Raw genomic sequence first — 14,457 nt, forward strand, 5'->3', positions numbered from 1 at the left:
TTGCCTGTTCCAGGTGATAGAACAAAATGCAGTCGGCCAGGAGAGCAGGCAATACCCAGTGCTCACAAACATGTCCCGTCAGTTCTCTACCTAAACTCCTAGGCTCCTAATGTGTACCATTCTGTTTTTCTAGATTCTTGGCTGACCACAACTTCTCTTGATCTCAGTTTTCACACTGTTATAGCAAGTGCATGAGAAGTTCTACCTTTCAGTTTCCTGGGTAACATTTCCCTTGTAAGGACCTACTACTTCCTCAAAGGAGCATAAAGTTCACATTATAGAAACGGAAGTGTTATTTTTTTTTTCTCCCAGGCCAGAAAGAGGCCCACCCCTAGGTTGCTATGATCTCTTTTAAGATTCCAGATGCATAATTCTGCCGTACGTCTCATAGCTCCACATTTATTGCTCACACTTCTGCTTTCTGCAAACTTTCCTTTTGACACATTATCCCCCCTGGTCCGCAAGTTCTAACTGTTATACTTTTAAGTGATTAGATGATTTAATTTCCATGAAAAATTCTTCTGTAACACCTGTCATGCATAGTTTCTTTGTCATTTAGATGCTGGCCAGTTTCAGCCACCCACGTATCTGATTGTGCTTTGACATTCTCATCATTTAGAATGAAATGCTTCATTCATCTACTATGAAATCATATCTTCCCCTTTTGATGATTTCCCAATTCAGCCACAAAAAAAAAAAAAAAAAACCCTTCAATTTTTTTTATTACTATCACATTATTGGATTCCTATTTTTTCAATGCATCATGAGACAATTTTTAAAGATTTATTTTATTTATATAAGTACACGGTCGCACGAGAAAAGGGCATCGGATCCCTTTACAGATAGTTGTGAGCCACCGTGTGGTTACTGGAGATTGAACTCCAGATGAGCAGTCAATGCTCTTAACCACTGAGCCATCTCTCTCCTGCCCCATTAGACAAATTTGTAACCCTGAGTAAGTTGCACTCTCTTGGCTGCTCAGTCCTTCAGGAGAAAGCCATCAAGTAGATAAGCTGTCACTCATCCCAATCCGCCCCCCCATCTGTGGTCCTAAACACAGCCCACTTGTTCCTACTCAGTGCTCATAGTGGCAGCTTAAGCCTCTATCTACCGACTTAAAGCTCCCATATACTTCCTTTATATATGTTCTCATCACATGGCTTTGCCTCTTTTTAGTTAATTAAAGTCATAAGAATATGTAAAACAAATAAAGGGATAAAGAAAAGCACAGTACATTTTTAACTGAATTTAAGAAAACTCTAAAAGCGAAGTTTAAGACTACCTCATTACGTTCCTCCTTGGCCACCCAGTGTCTCCCTCCTTCCCACCATCATGGGGTCAGACTTTACAGGCCTCACAGCTCTATGTCTGTGTGCCATGAAGCTACAGAGAGTTCTCACAATTTACATCACTAGAGTGTGGACTTACATGTGAATCTCTCTAAACATCTTACCGTGTCTGCTCTTGCCGCTCGTCCAGCTTCTGCTTCTTCTTTTGTTAGTAGTTTCTGAACTTTTTCTTTTCGTGATATGAGACAAATATTTACTAACGTTGGTGCCAGAGAGAATGGGAACTTCCCAATGTGCTGCTGTGTTTTCTTAATAAGAGATATTTAGCCTGCTTGCAAGATTCTCTTTATCGGAGCTTCACTAGCGAACATTTTCCAAATTATCTCCTTACATCCATGTGTAATTATTTCTTTCCGATCACTGCTTTAAAGTGGCATTTGTTTCCCTCTTTACACTGTAGCTCACTTTGCACTCTGACCATCTGGCTTCAACTTCATCAGCCACTGCCAGCCGTGTTTCTCCGACGGCTGGCAGCCGTTTGGAGCTTACCAGACTGTGGTTGGTATTGGCCTTCAGCTTTACCCATGTGCATTTCTACCCATTGATTTCTACCGTGGCTGACGTTGGTTTTTACCAGGTACTGTCAGCTTGGATTCTACTCCGCTTGGTGCTTGGTCAGTGCAGAGACTTCCACCACTGAAGCTCACTAAACTTTGAGGTTTAGAATTTTAAAAAGTGTTACCAGGTGATGCTCATATCTCATTTACATTGCCAGACGGCGAGTGAATTTGAAAATTTCCCCATGTGTTTCTCAGCTAGTTCTGCTTGATATATTTAATTACTAGTAAATATAATGGGAAGGTTTTCATTTCTGGTGGGAGTTTTTTTTTTTTGCCCTTTGCTACTCATTTTCTGGCATTTAAAATATTTTCTGGAAAGTAAATCTTCATCCATTATAATAGTTATTCATACCGTCTTCCTTATTCTACCTTTGTAAATGTAACTTGACTTTTTCTAATTATAAAGTACAAGCTTAGATTACAGATATGTGAGCCCCTTTCCTAATATATTCATTTAAAACTATTGCATTCCCTCAAGCATATTTTGATATGTAGTACAGAGACTTTCCTTAATTTTAAATATATAACATGTGTTATTATAACTTCATTTTTGATTCATGGGTTATGTAGAAATATATTAGTTAACTCCAATTACTTGGAGGACTTTCTACATATCTTTTACTGAGTATTTTCCAGTGTAATTTTACTGTGGCAAGAAATATATTTCCTATGACTTCATGATTTTTAACTTGCTAGGCTTTATTTTGTGATCCAAAAAACATAATTTATCTTAGTGTATTCTCCATGTTACTTTGCAAAAGAAAATGTGAGTGGTGCTGTCAGGTGGGTAGGTTTCTCGGTGCTAGGTAGATGAGTGTGTTGGTAGGTTGTTTGTATCTGTGGTGAAGAGGAACATTGATTTCTTCAGGTGTAACTGAATTTATCGATTTCCTTTCCTGGTTACATTGTTAGATTTATATCAGATTATTCATATATGACTTATTAAGGCTTATTTTGCCTTTTGGTGATTAACATTTTATAATTAACAATGACCCTGTCCATATTAGTAGATATGAAATCGATTGTGTTCAGGATTTGGGAAGTGACCCTAGCCTTCTTATGAATAGTGTTTGAAGTGTGCATGTTTTTTTCATCCTGCTTACCTACCTATAGTATCATATTAAATTTTAGAAAAATAGTTAAACACACACACACACACACACACACATACACACACACACACACACACATATATATATATATATATATATATATATATATATATGTACAGATATAGTGGAATATATAGTTTGCCTTTTCTATTCTGCATAATCTTAGTTCTAAAATTGGTGTTTGTATGAGATATATTGAAGGTAAAATAATTAATTGATGTTTGGATTAAAATCATTGTGATCACTAGATTCCATAAATTCTAGTTTTTCTCTCTTTTTAAAAATTGCATAGGCATTTTACACTTTATTCCATCCTGTCTCTGTTATTAACTTATCACACATAGTAAAGTTTCATTAATGGTTATCCCAGGATTGCCATATTCAATCTAATTCTTCAGTGTTTGCATTCTAATGTATGAGTAGAATAATTGTATTCTATGTCCTTGATAATAAGCAATCCAGTATATTCCTTAGTGTTTCTTGTGGTATTTTAGTGTTAGAGATTTTACATATCTATCTATATCTATAGATAGATATAAATATATAATTTTTGCTTATGGATGCTTTAAACAAAAAATACTTTTATATTATTTTTGCTTTAAATTAGTGATTGCTGTCTCTGGCTTACAGTTCAAATCCAGAATATAGTGAGTTTTGTCTGTAAAGTTTATTATTACACTGTGTCTATATTTTATATATTATCAATAACTGATTTTAGTTTGAAACATCTCAATTGAGGACTTGTAACAACATCAACAACAAAACTCAAAAATCATTTGCTTTTTCTCTATGTTCCATTTTGTTTTTAATGTCACAGGACAAACCCGGGACCTTGTGCATTTACTGTGTGAACATCCAGTGCTCACCTCTGCTTTAGGCAATTATCTTTTGTCCTTATTAGAAGTGTGAGAAAATGAAGTTAACTTCTATTTTCTTTGTGTTCTCGCGGAGCTGATCGTTTATCTCATAGAGCTGCGTGTGTCTGCCATACTTGAAGAACTTCTCTTAAGATTTTCTGAAGTGCTGATAATGAGTTTGTCATTTATTATTTCTGGATAAGAGCTGTTAGTGCACGTTGTTAGTGCACGTTGTTAGTGCACGTTGTTAGTGCACGTCGGTGCAATGCTGAGTTGATGGGTTTTCTAATTTCAAAACACCAAAGGTGCCATTCACTCTTTTCTGCAGTTCATAGCTTCTGACTCGAAGCCTTGTGTTTCTCAACTTGTTATCTTTTGCTTGGACTGCTTCAGAATTTTCCCTGTGATTGGTTTTCAGTGCTATGAATTAAGACTTATCCTGGTGTGTGTGTGTGTTTGTGTGTGAGAGAGAGAGAGAGAGAGAGAAAGAGAGAGAAAGACAGAGAAACAGAGAGACAGAGACAGAGGCAGAGAGAAAGAGACAGACAGAAACACACAAACACACACACACAAAGATGCCTGTGGCTTACTGAAGTGTGTGGGTGCTGTTTGATGTCTGCTGAACTCTTTGAATATGTGTTTCAATTTCTTTCACCATTTTTGGAGCAATCTCTGTCAGTACTGCCTCAAAACTATGCTTTGTTCTCTCCTCAGGTAGTCAGATAGCACATGCTTCGTGTTGTCACGCACATGTTGTTCTCTCCTCAGGTAGTCAGATAGCACATGCTTGGTGTTGTCACGCACATGTTGTTCTCTCCTCAGGTAGTCAGATAGCACATGCTTCGTGTTGTCACGCACATGTTGTTCTCTCCTCAGGTAGTCAGATAGCACATGCTTGGTGTTGTCACGCACATGTCACCAGTCTTTACTTTGCTTCCATTGTCTCTGTTTGGGTGTATTCTATCGACGTACTTCATGGTTTCCCAGTTCCTAGGTTGTGACAGCTACACACCATCTGCCAGCAACAGCCCTCATTGTGTTACCCAGTGTGTTGATGGTGTTTGTTTTGTTGTTTCTTATCTTTGCTAACATCCCTCATGTGGTTGTGTAGACTTTTCTGCTGTAGCCTTCAGAACGATTTCTTTCTGGTTTGTGTTTTTGATAATTTTTGCATCTGTTTTTTTTTTTTTTTTTTTTTTTTTTAATCTCTCTGAATCTGGTTTTTTTTTTTTTTTTTGGTGGCATTCTTACATTTTCTCTTAAAATAATTTTTTTTTTTTTGTTTTTCGCCCCCTTCCTGCTTCTTCTGCTTTTCCTCTATGCTCTTCTCTTCCTCTTCCTCCTCTTCCTCCTCTTTTTTACTTCTTGCCCTTTCTTTTCTCCTCCTGTTCCTCACTCATTTCCTGTTTGTCCTGATCTGTGTACTGTGTAGATCAGTTGAGTCTGAACAAAAAAGAGTTCATGGCTAGAGGGGGACTTCCCAGTTTTACTTCTAAGTCTTTGATATTTGTACAGAGGAGGTGAAAATAGTCTTGTGAGTATCTTAGCAAGGCTGCAGTAGAGTTTTTATGACAATCCTCAGTGCATAGCTAAGCTAACTACATGCTCTTTTAGTGTGACTATTATATGGTAGAGGTAGGACTGGATAGATGGAAAATTTGCTCTCCGTTCTCAACTTTAGGCTTTGGCTGGAAGAGTTCACTGTCCAGTGCTGATGTGTCTCTACTAGTGGTGTGTAGGTAGTGTGCTATTGTTAGCACTCTGTTTTCCATTGACGTGGGATAGGAACAAGGTAGGGATGGTCTCTGCTAACCTCTCAGATCCCACACATTAGTTGGTAAGCTCTTTGATCTTGGAGCACAGTAATAAAGGGTCTGAATGTCCTTAGTGGCCTTGTCTCCTGAGATTTCTCCCTCTTTTCCTGTTTCTACTCCATAATTGTAATAGGTGCAGGTGTGTAGACTCATGGAACAGGACCTTTCATTTCTGCACTGTTGGGATGTGTTTAGCGTAGCGCTATGTTCTTTTCCTGAGATGACTGCTCTTCCTCCAACAGGCATGTGCCACAGTGTGGACCTGTCTCTAGGACACCCACTCAGCTCTGTGTTTTTATGAGCACCTGACTTATGCCTCAGACAGAGAACCTACTAATAGGTTTAGAAGACTCATGACTTGTGGGTCTTATCTACCTAACACTACTTCTGAACTATTAGCAATTCATCAAACATTCTGGCTAAATTTTCAATACCAGTGTGGGGAACTGATATTCTTCTTATTCTTGGTCCCGTGGAGGTTGCTTGTTTTCTAGATTCAGATTGATTGATACCCTTTTAACTTTTTTGGAAACTATTGATTGTATACATTTCCGGTTTTCTTTTGACTATAGGGTAAGGCTCTTTTTCTTAAGCGTTTGCAAATGGAAGCTTGAAAGTGCTGTTTCTATTTCTAGGTTTGTGTATTGCTTTCTCGTTGTTACGGTATTTGTTCCCAGATTATTATTAATTTAGTGTTGTCAGATGCCTTAGGTTTGTATTACTCTTATAACACACCCTGACCAAAATCAACTTGAGGAAGGGTTTATTACAGTGAGGATGTCCTGATCATAGGACACGTGAAGGTATATGTCAAGGGACTCAAGGCAGGGATCTGAAGGAAGAACTAAAGCAGAGACCATAAAAGAATGTTGTGTATTGTCTTTGTCTTTAATAGTTTGCAAAGCCCATTTTCTTGGTCACCCCAGGGCAACCTTTCAGTGGTGGCACTGCCTATGGTGTCCTTGGCTCTCCCATATCAATCATTAATAAATAAATGGTCTCACAGACTTGCAAACAGGCAGTTTTATGGAGGCATTTTCTCAATTATGATTTCTTCTACCTAGATATGTCAAGGTTTTCTTGTCAAGTTGAAAAAAACACCAATCAGAAATATTGATTTATTGATCTTTACATATAGGGTCTAAACTTTCAAAAAGAATTGGAAATTTTTTCCATATATTTAACTTATGAATATGTGAATATATCATTTTCTCAATAGAAAATGAGGTCATTGTGGAGAGCATACTAAAGTTCCTACAACTTCCTGTGAGACCCTTGTCTTATTGTCAGTTTCTGTTTACCTCCTCTTCATATACCAGACTATTTGTTTGATCCTTTCCCTTACCATTTCCTGTATCCTTCTGCCAACCAGTTATTCTCATATCTGCCCATATCTATGCTCTGTCCCCCAAGCAATCACTAATTATTCCCCTAATATCTGAGTCTCTCTCATGAGAATCTATACACTGTGTTCAAACATTTCCTAAGTTGTTCCCAGGACCACATGCCTAAATCAAAATCTCCTTCTTCCAACAATTGTTGCTTTGTTTATTCTCCAGAAGCTTCAGTTGTTTACAAATTCAATCGTCTATTTTCACAAGTGCTGCTCTAATATGATACCAAATTCTATAATCGAAACCAGGAATTCTGTGTAAAAATTCCCCTTGTTAATTATGGCTGTATTTTCTGTGGCAGATTTCTGATGTTGGTATAAATTCTCATTTTATTTTTCTGGACTATTTAATTCACCTACAACTAAGATGGTTTTCTTATCATTACTATTGTCCAGCATTTTCAGACCATCTTTGACAATTGGTAAATGCTCTACAGTTCAGCTGTAGGATATATTTGATATGGTTAGTTTTTTTCTCTTTCTACCTAGTTTGGTCTGTAGGTCATTTTATTACCTAATCTCTGAGTGCTGTGTACTTTTATTCTGGAAGTCTGTACTTTCAATTTCTTAAAAAAACACTGTCATGAAAACAAGAACAAAGAAAACCTTCATACTGAGTGCAAGGAGATCTTTCATGAACTCTGTGTGCATAGGAATGAGGCCAAAGAATGAGCTCGGAGGTGGCTTTCCTACACTTAGGATGGATGGCAGGACATCCGTAGGTTTATCACTCATGGCCCTGTCTGTCCTCTGTGACTTTCAAGTTCAAGAGTGAAGTAAAGCTCTCCTATCCTTGAATCTGACCACACAACACTCCTGTGATACCTCCATTTACAGCTTTATAGAAATCAGGAGTAGCCAACCAGGTACATTAACATAAGATAGAGTAAAATGCAGTGTGAGCTCATCTCACTTCATCAAACTCTGTTGCCTTTCTCTTCTCTCAGTCTCCATAGACAAATGGTTCAGTTTGATACAACTAAATTGTATCATTTAATTTCAGAACAAATATCTTTATTATATTCTCTGAATGTAATCACATAAGACCTGATTTATCTATATTTCTTTTATCTCTTTGTAATTTAATTAAATTTTTAGTGTTTGTTTTTTCTTAGAATTTTTTAAAACATTTCTTATATCTGACAAGGCTACATTGACCTTAGACAGTGTGGTAGAGAGGATGCTCTCTGAAGCATGGAACAATTGCTGTGTACAATTGCTTAGTATTATACCCTGTACCCACTATATACTGTCAGCACTCTGTCCTAACCAGAAGATGGTCTGCCTTTCAATAGAGAATGACCAGCACAACACAGATGCCTTGTAATGTTGAAGAAATCTCATAATGCCCCTCCATTGTGGAATGTCTGCTTTTTCTCATGTGTGGTCAGTCTCTTTTTAACTAACCATAATGCCTTTGAATGACTTTTATGAGCATTTCAGAGTTTTCATTTTAGTGTGAGGGATGTAGAATATTTAACAATGCTTACTTATTACATAGTCTATGAGAAATATTGTTTCATTAAATGTAATGTGATAAAGCCTATCATTTACAGTCCTCTGATGGTAGTACGTGGAGAACTGCAGTTCTTTCTTCCCAGCTGTTATGGGTACAACTGTATTTCATTCCTTGCTTTTCTCAGTAACAATAAGGACAAAAAATGAGCTAAATAGCTGTTATGCTTAAAGAGAGGCCTTTAAATAAATGTGTGGTATGCAGAAACCTCAGTTTGTATAATCAGCAAAGCAGAACACTTCCAAACAGGCACAGAGCAGAAAGCCAGCCACAGCAGTCGGTAAATACTTCTCTTGTCAGTGAGTTTTCTGGATCTTTGCTATTGATATGGTTTGACATGTATATCTCAATCTCAGTATCAAATCCTAAACTATTCTTTCGTGCAACAAAAGAAGAATAAAAATAGGACCTGGGGCCCAGCAGTAGCACTCGATATTCCTTTGAGCAGTTTTCCCTGCTGCATTTGTTTTCAGCAGATAGATTATATGATTCAAATGAGACCATGGCAACAAGGGCTCAGACACATCTAACTTTATTCTTCTCTGTCTCTCCACATCACACCAGTGCACATGTACCTGCGCTAGCATTTATGTTATCAATTACTCACACTTAGGGTACTGAGTGGCTATTATATCAAAGGATTTATATTATCCTTTTTGGGTCTTTTAATTTTAAAAAAATGATCAATTAAGATTAAGAGTTGTGTATTTAATTGTAATATTCTAAGGAAGGTGATAATGTCTCCATCAGAAGGGTGCCATAGAATTTTCAGGTTTTGAGGAGAGTATGCAATGAGTATATGTGTATTTATCTGAAAAGAATTATAATTGTAATAGCACAAAATGAATGTAGAAAGAATTTTCTTAATTAAAGAATGCTTTTGAAAATGATGTTTACAATCTGAGTAATGGCAAACAATCCATCGCTTCAGATAATATTCTCAATGCTAATAACTTTAAGAACCAAGTAGCTGTTATGTAATACTTTCTAAAGATTCAGGTTGCTTTCTCCTTATAGTTGTTGCCAGCTGATTTCTAAGAACCCAAGATGAATCTTAAGTGAGACCACTTTGTTCAGGACAAAAGGGAGTGTGGATTTGTGGGTTTTGAGGTCACATCAATATTACAAACCAAAGTTCTTGACTGGCATCTCATTAAGCATCACTGTGTAGACACGTAAAGATTTTTGCACATTTTAATTCAGCTGGTAACTTGATTTAGAATATTGATTTTTTTTTTTCAGTTCATTCTTGGTCGTGTATATCAACATGAATTTGTAGCTATTTAAAGCTTTCTCTGGCCAGGTATTAAATCGGAGCAGTGTTTCCTTTCCTTATGCGGATGCCATCACTTTTCTGCCACGTCCATTTTTCCTTGAGCTTCCTTGTCTGAGAATTAATTTTCATTCTTTTCACATCATACTCCAATCAGTAAGCAATTAAAACACTATCAGACAGAAGAGTAGTAGATTCTGAAAAATACCAAGGTTGGGAAGGCCTCTGTCCAACCTGTTGGCCTATCTTAGAAGAAAAATGCATGGCAAATGATGGTTATGCTCTCGAGACTAACTCTCTGATAAAATAGCACAGAGGAACATAAAGGGAGATTCCAGTGGAAAGAGTCACAGTGATGGTCATGGTGGCACAGAAGACAATTTCCTTGACAGGAAGTCATCTGCTTCTGCCACTTACTCTAATGGAGGCACATTAAGTTAGCAACACTGTATCTATCTTAAAGCTTAGAAAGGAATAAATATACCTCTTTGGAAATTTGGAATTTTTTTATATGACTCCAATAATTCTCTTGAAAACATTAACTTAGCCTAGGACTTCTAGTCTTTTTCCCAGCTTGGTTTTGAAAGTGTCACAGGGCTGGGCATGGAGGGAAGGTAATTTGAAACTACTTGTACTTTCTATATTGATTCTTCGCTTTCAATTGAGATTTTAAAATGGCAGCAATGTTGAATAATGATATTTTCTATGTGCAGAATTTCACAGTGGAATATTCGATCATTAATGTGAAGATACACCAACATTAAGTCAGAACTCATTATCTGGTACCATTTGGAAAAGACATCGTGGAGAATAAGTCACTTGTGAGGTGGATCATGGAAATCAAAGAGGAAGGAACGTCAGAAGAAGGCCAGCATTTTCTACCTGCAGCTCAGGCAAATGACCCTGAGGATATTCAGTTTACCAGTAAGTTTGTGTGTTTTGTGTGTGTGTGTGTGTGTGTGTGTGTGTCTGTGTCTGTGTATCTGTGTGTACACCTATAGGTTTCAAAAGAGCCACTGTGTTAACTAAACAAATATCCCTGTGCATTCACAGAAACCTGGGTTCCACCAAATGCCATGAGACTACCTCATTTCTTCCATTTCCTCTCTGTGCTTTGGGTTATGCAAGCATGACAGTCCACCCATATTGGGTGAGACGGATGACAGATAGGTCATGGACCAGCATCAAATGATAAAATTTCCAATGTGTTTTAAATGCTGATGGATACATCTCATGGGCCCTTTCCGGATACTAATAATATTTTAGAAAGAGCTCTCATTTGGTATTTATTCTTATAGAGAATTAATATATTGAAGCTAGACATTTTTCAGACCAAAAGGTATTTAAGCTGAAAGCATTAGTGAAAAATGCTGCACAAGAAGCTTTGCCTTGCTGCTATAGCAAAGGCCACTAATTCATGTAACAGAGCAAGCCTAGGGATTTGGCCAAGATTTACATCTGAACCTTGGAATCAGGTTTTGTGCTACTTATGTAATTAAGAATTCTAAGAGAGAGCTGTGCTTTCTCCTGCTTAAAATGTAGGCTCTCCTTTTGTTCTTTAGGGTCTATGGTACCCTTTCTTATAGAGTGTTCCTTCTACCCATTTTGATACTAGAAAATATATGTCTAACTTTATTAATTTATAGCCTAAAATTATCTTCAAAAATGGTACTGTTTGGATGCATTGAATTTGGAGCCAAAGCTTAGAGCAGAGTTAATTATTAGTATCAAAAGGAACAACAAAAAAGACAAAACAAACTCTAAACAATTTGATTTTTCCCAAAAACATTCCTAATGATTCTAGCCTCTATTGGATAGTCTAACCTTGTTAAGTGATGCATTTTTAAATGTCAGCAAGAAAGAAAAAAAATTGCATTCCATTTTATTCAAAAAGGTGGCTTTAAAATAGCTTATTTACCAAATTTAAATAGTCTTTGAGTAATGCACAAAGTCAGGAGCTTCATATTTCTTGTCAAATGTCATAATTTTCTATATGTTTGGCTACTTATGAGTTTTACCCAATGGCATTATCATTCGTTCACACCTTCCCTATGCTTGCTGGGGTTTCTATTGACTGTCTACCTCCCACGGTGTGTTACTGTGACCCAATCATTCCACTTCCTCATCTCCCCACATCTGTAGACACTCGTTCTGAGACCTGCTTCCTCACATCTGCCTCATCTTGAATCATTTTATATGCTCTCCTCTTTCTGAAATATCAATGACAAAAGGAAGAGAAGTATTTTTTAATAAAATCTCTATAATTTGTTTTTGCCAAATGAAGAGTCAGGAACCAGATGCTGGGGTGAAAGCTTGCTAGCTCAGAGAGGCAGAAAAAGCTCCCAGCTGACCTTGCACCTCAACATCCCAGAAGGAAAGAGCCAGTTCTCCTTCTCCACACCATCTTAGAAACCCTTGTAACTGAATGTCTCTCCTTTCTATTTCCTGGATTTCTCTATGTAGCCCCCCCCCCAATTTCCTTTTACTTTCTATCATATTTCCCTATGTTTACTTCCTGTCAACTAGTTGTTTGGTCTGCCTCTTGATCTCTAGTTGACTTTATTAATCTTTTTTTTTTTTTTACAATAAACAGAGAGCTCTGCATTAAAGGTGTGCGCTAGGGCTGAGCCACGCCACAACTAGAAACAGGTTTTTTTTGGTACCTAATTTCACTGTGTGAGCAAATATCCTACAAACACTCTGGGATTCAAGGTGGGTGCTTTTGCTCCAACACACCACTACAGACAGGCCTTTCTAGCTTACAGTCTCAGGGGATCACAGTATGATCAGATATCCTGCAACACATATTGAGCAAACTATTGTTGAGATAGCCAATAAGCAAAATAACCAACCCCATAGCCATTTAGAACTCGGCTTTTCAGTTTCCGTGGAGTTTATATTGTATAGCTTGCCTTCACCACAGAATTTATAATGACTAACCTGATAATCTAACTTCATTCATTCTTCCAAAAAATGTATGCAGATATTTGGTTTGGTGAAGCAGTATGTAAACTATTGTAGTATTTATAATGAATAATTTTAAGACCTAATCTTATCCCTACTATTTATAGGTATCCAGAAGATTCCCAATGAGCCACAGTTGGAATTCATTCTTGGTAAGGAATTCTACCTTATTTGTAGCAATCAGTAGAATGAGAATTTGTGCAGACATTTGCAAATTATGTTTGTTTTATTTGTATCATTATAGTTTACTTTTGAAAACATTGGTCTAGTAAATATTCTTTCTATAACATAGAAATCATTTGCCTCAACTATTAATAAACAAATTATCTGGTTTGCTGCCTAGACTCATTTAGTGCCACAATAGTGAATATTTTTTGAGCTAAGCTTTTTAAATAACACTTGCACATATTCAAATTGATAGCTCTAGAGGAGATATAATTTACATGTCATTAAAGATATTTACTACTCTAGGAGAGATTTAAAAATATAGATATACTGATCTGAGTCTTAGTGATTTGAAGTCTCACGCATTTTAGGTACATACACTTTCATTGATTGTGTACAAATTTGTAGCCCATGGTCAAGTTATTTCCTTTTGAATATACCTTAATGAAATAATGATTGAATGCAATCAGTACTTTGAGCATCCTATTTTGTTGTATCTTGCTGAAAGTGTATATGGCAACTAAACATTTTGGATTAGAATTTCCTGGGTATTGAGAAACAGGCAAACTTCTGAAAACTCAAGAAATACTCATGAAAAAGCTGATGAAGCTGCACTTTGATTAAGCTTTGAGATGGTTTTGGGACTAGAAGAAGTTGTTTTCAAGAAGCAAGTGAAAGGCAAAGGAGAAGAAGGTATCAACACCCTGGTGCAAGGCCAGTACTTCTTGAGCATCTGTTTTTCTTCCATTTGAAATTAATTTTAAATAAAACCTTTCTTTTGGGCTTTCAGAAAAGATAAGAATAGTTAGAAATATCAATATTTCAAACTACAAACAAAGCCTTAATTTATTAAATACAGAAAAAAAGGGACATGGAAGAGACAAGACTCTGGGATTAAAGGAAGATATAGAGACCATTACAAGGGACAGTTTATACAAACAGATATCTGATTTTTATTTAAATTAAAATGAGTAGTTTTATTCAAAGCAAACTGTGCTATATAGAACCCCGTTTAATAGCAAATCTGTCAAGTTCAGTAGCAACTCTGTTGTCTCTTGTACTTTGGGTTTTGAAACATGAAAGAAAATTACAGCCATTAAAATTCATTCATAATAATGTCCACTTTAAATAAGTTTCATTTCTTTTTTTATATTTATTAAAAATAGTAATATTGTTGAAGATGGTTAATTTTATGTTATGAAATAGCAAGAAGTATGTAATAACAAAATACACATTTATCAGAGCTACTCAGTATAGTGGGAATTGGAGATTTAGAAGATAAATGTTACAAAACATCCACTTCACGGCATGTGAAGATCCCCAACATCGCATTTCTTACAGAGCTTTTTATATGGTGCCATCAAACATGTCATCAAGGACCTTGCCTGCAGTGTATCGGTCTGTTAATTTCCCCTGTAGACAATTTTTAATTCCAAAAATTCTTGGGTTTCTAT

Source organism: Micromys minutus (genome assembly GCF_963924665.1).
Source record: "Micromys minutus genome assembly, chromosome: 24".
NCBI classification, from domain to species: Eukaryota; Metazoa; Chordata; class Mammalia; order Rodentia; family Muridae; genus Micromys; species Micromys minutus.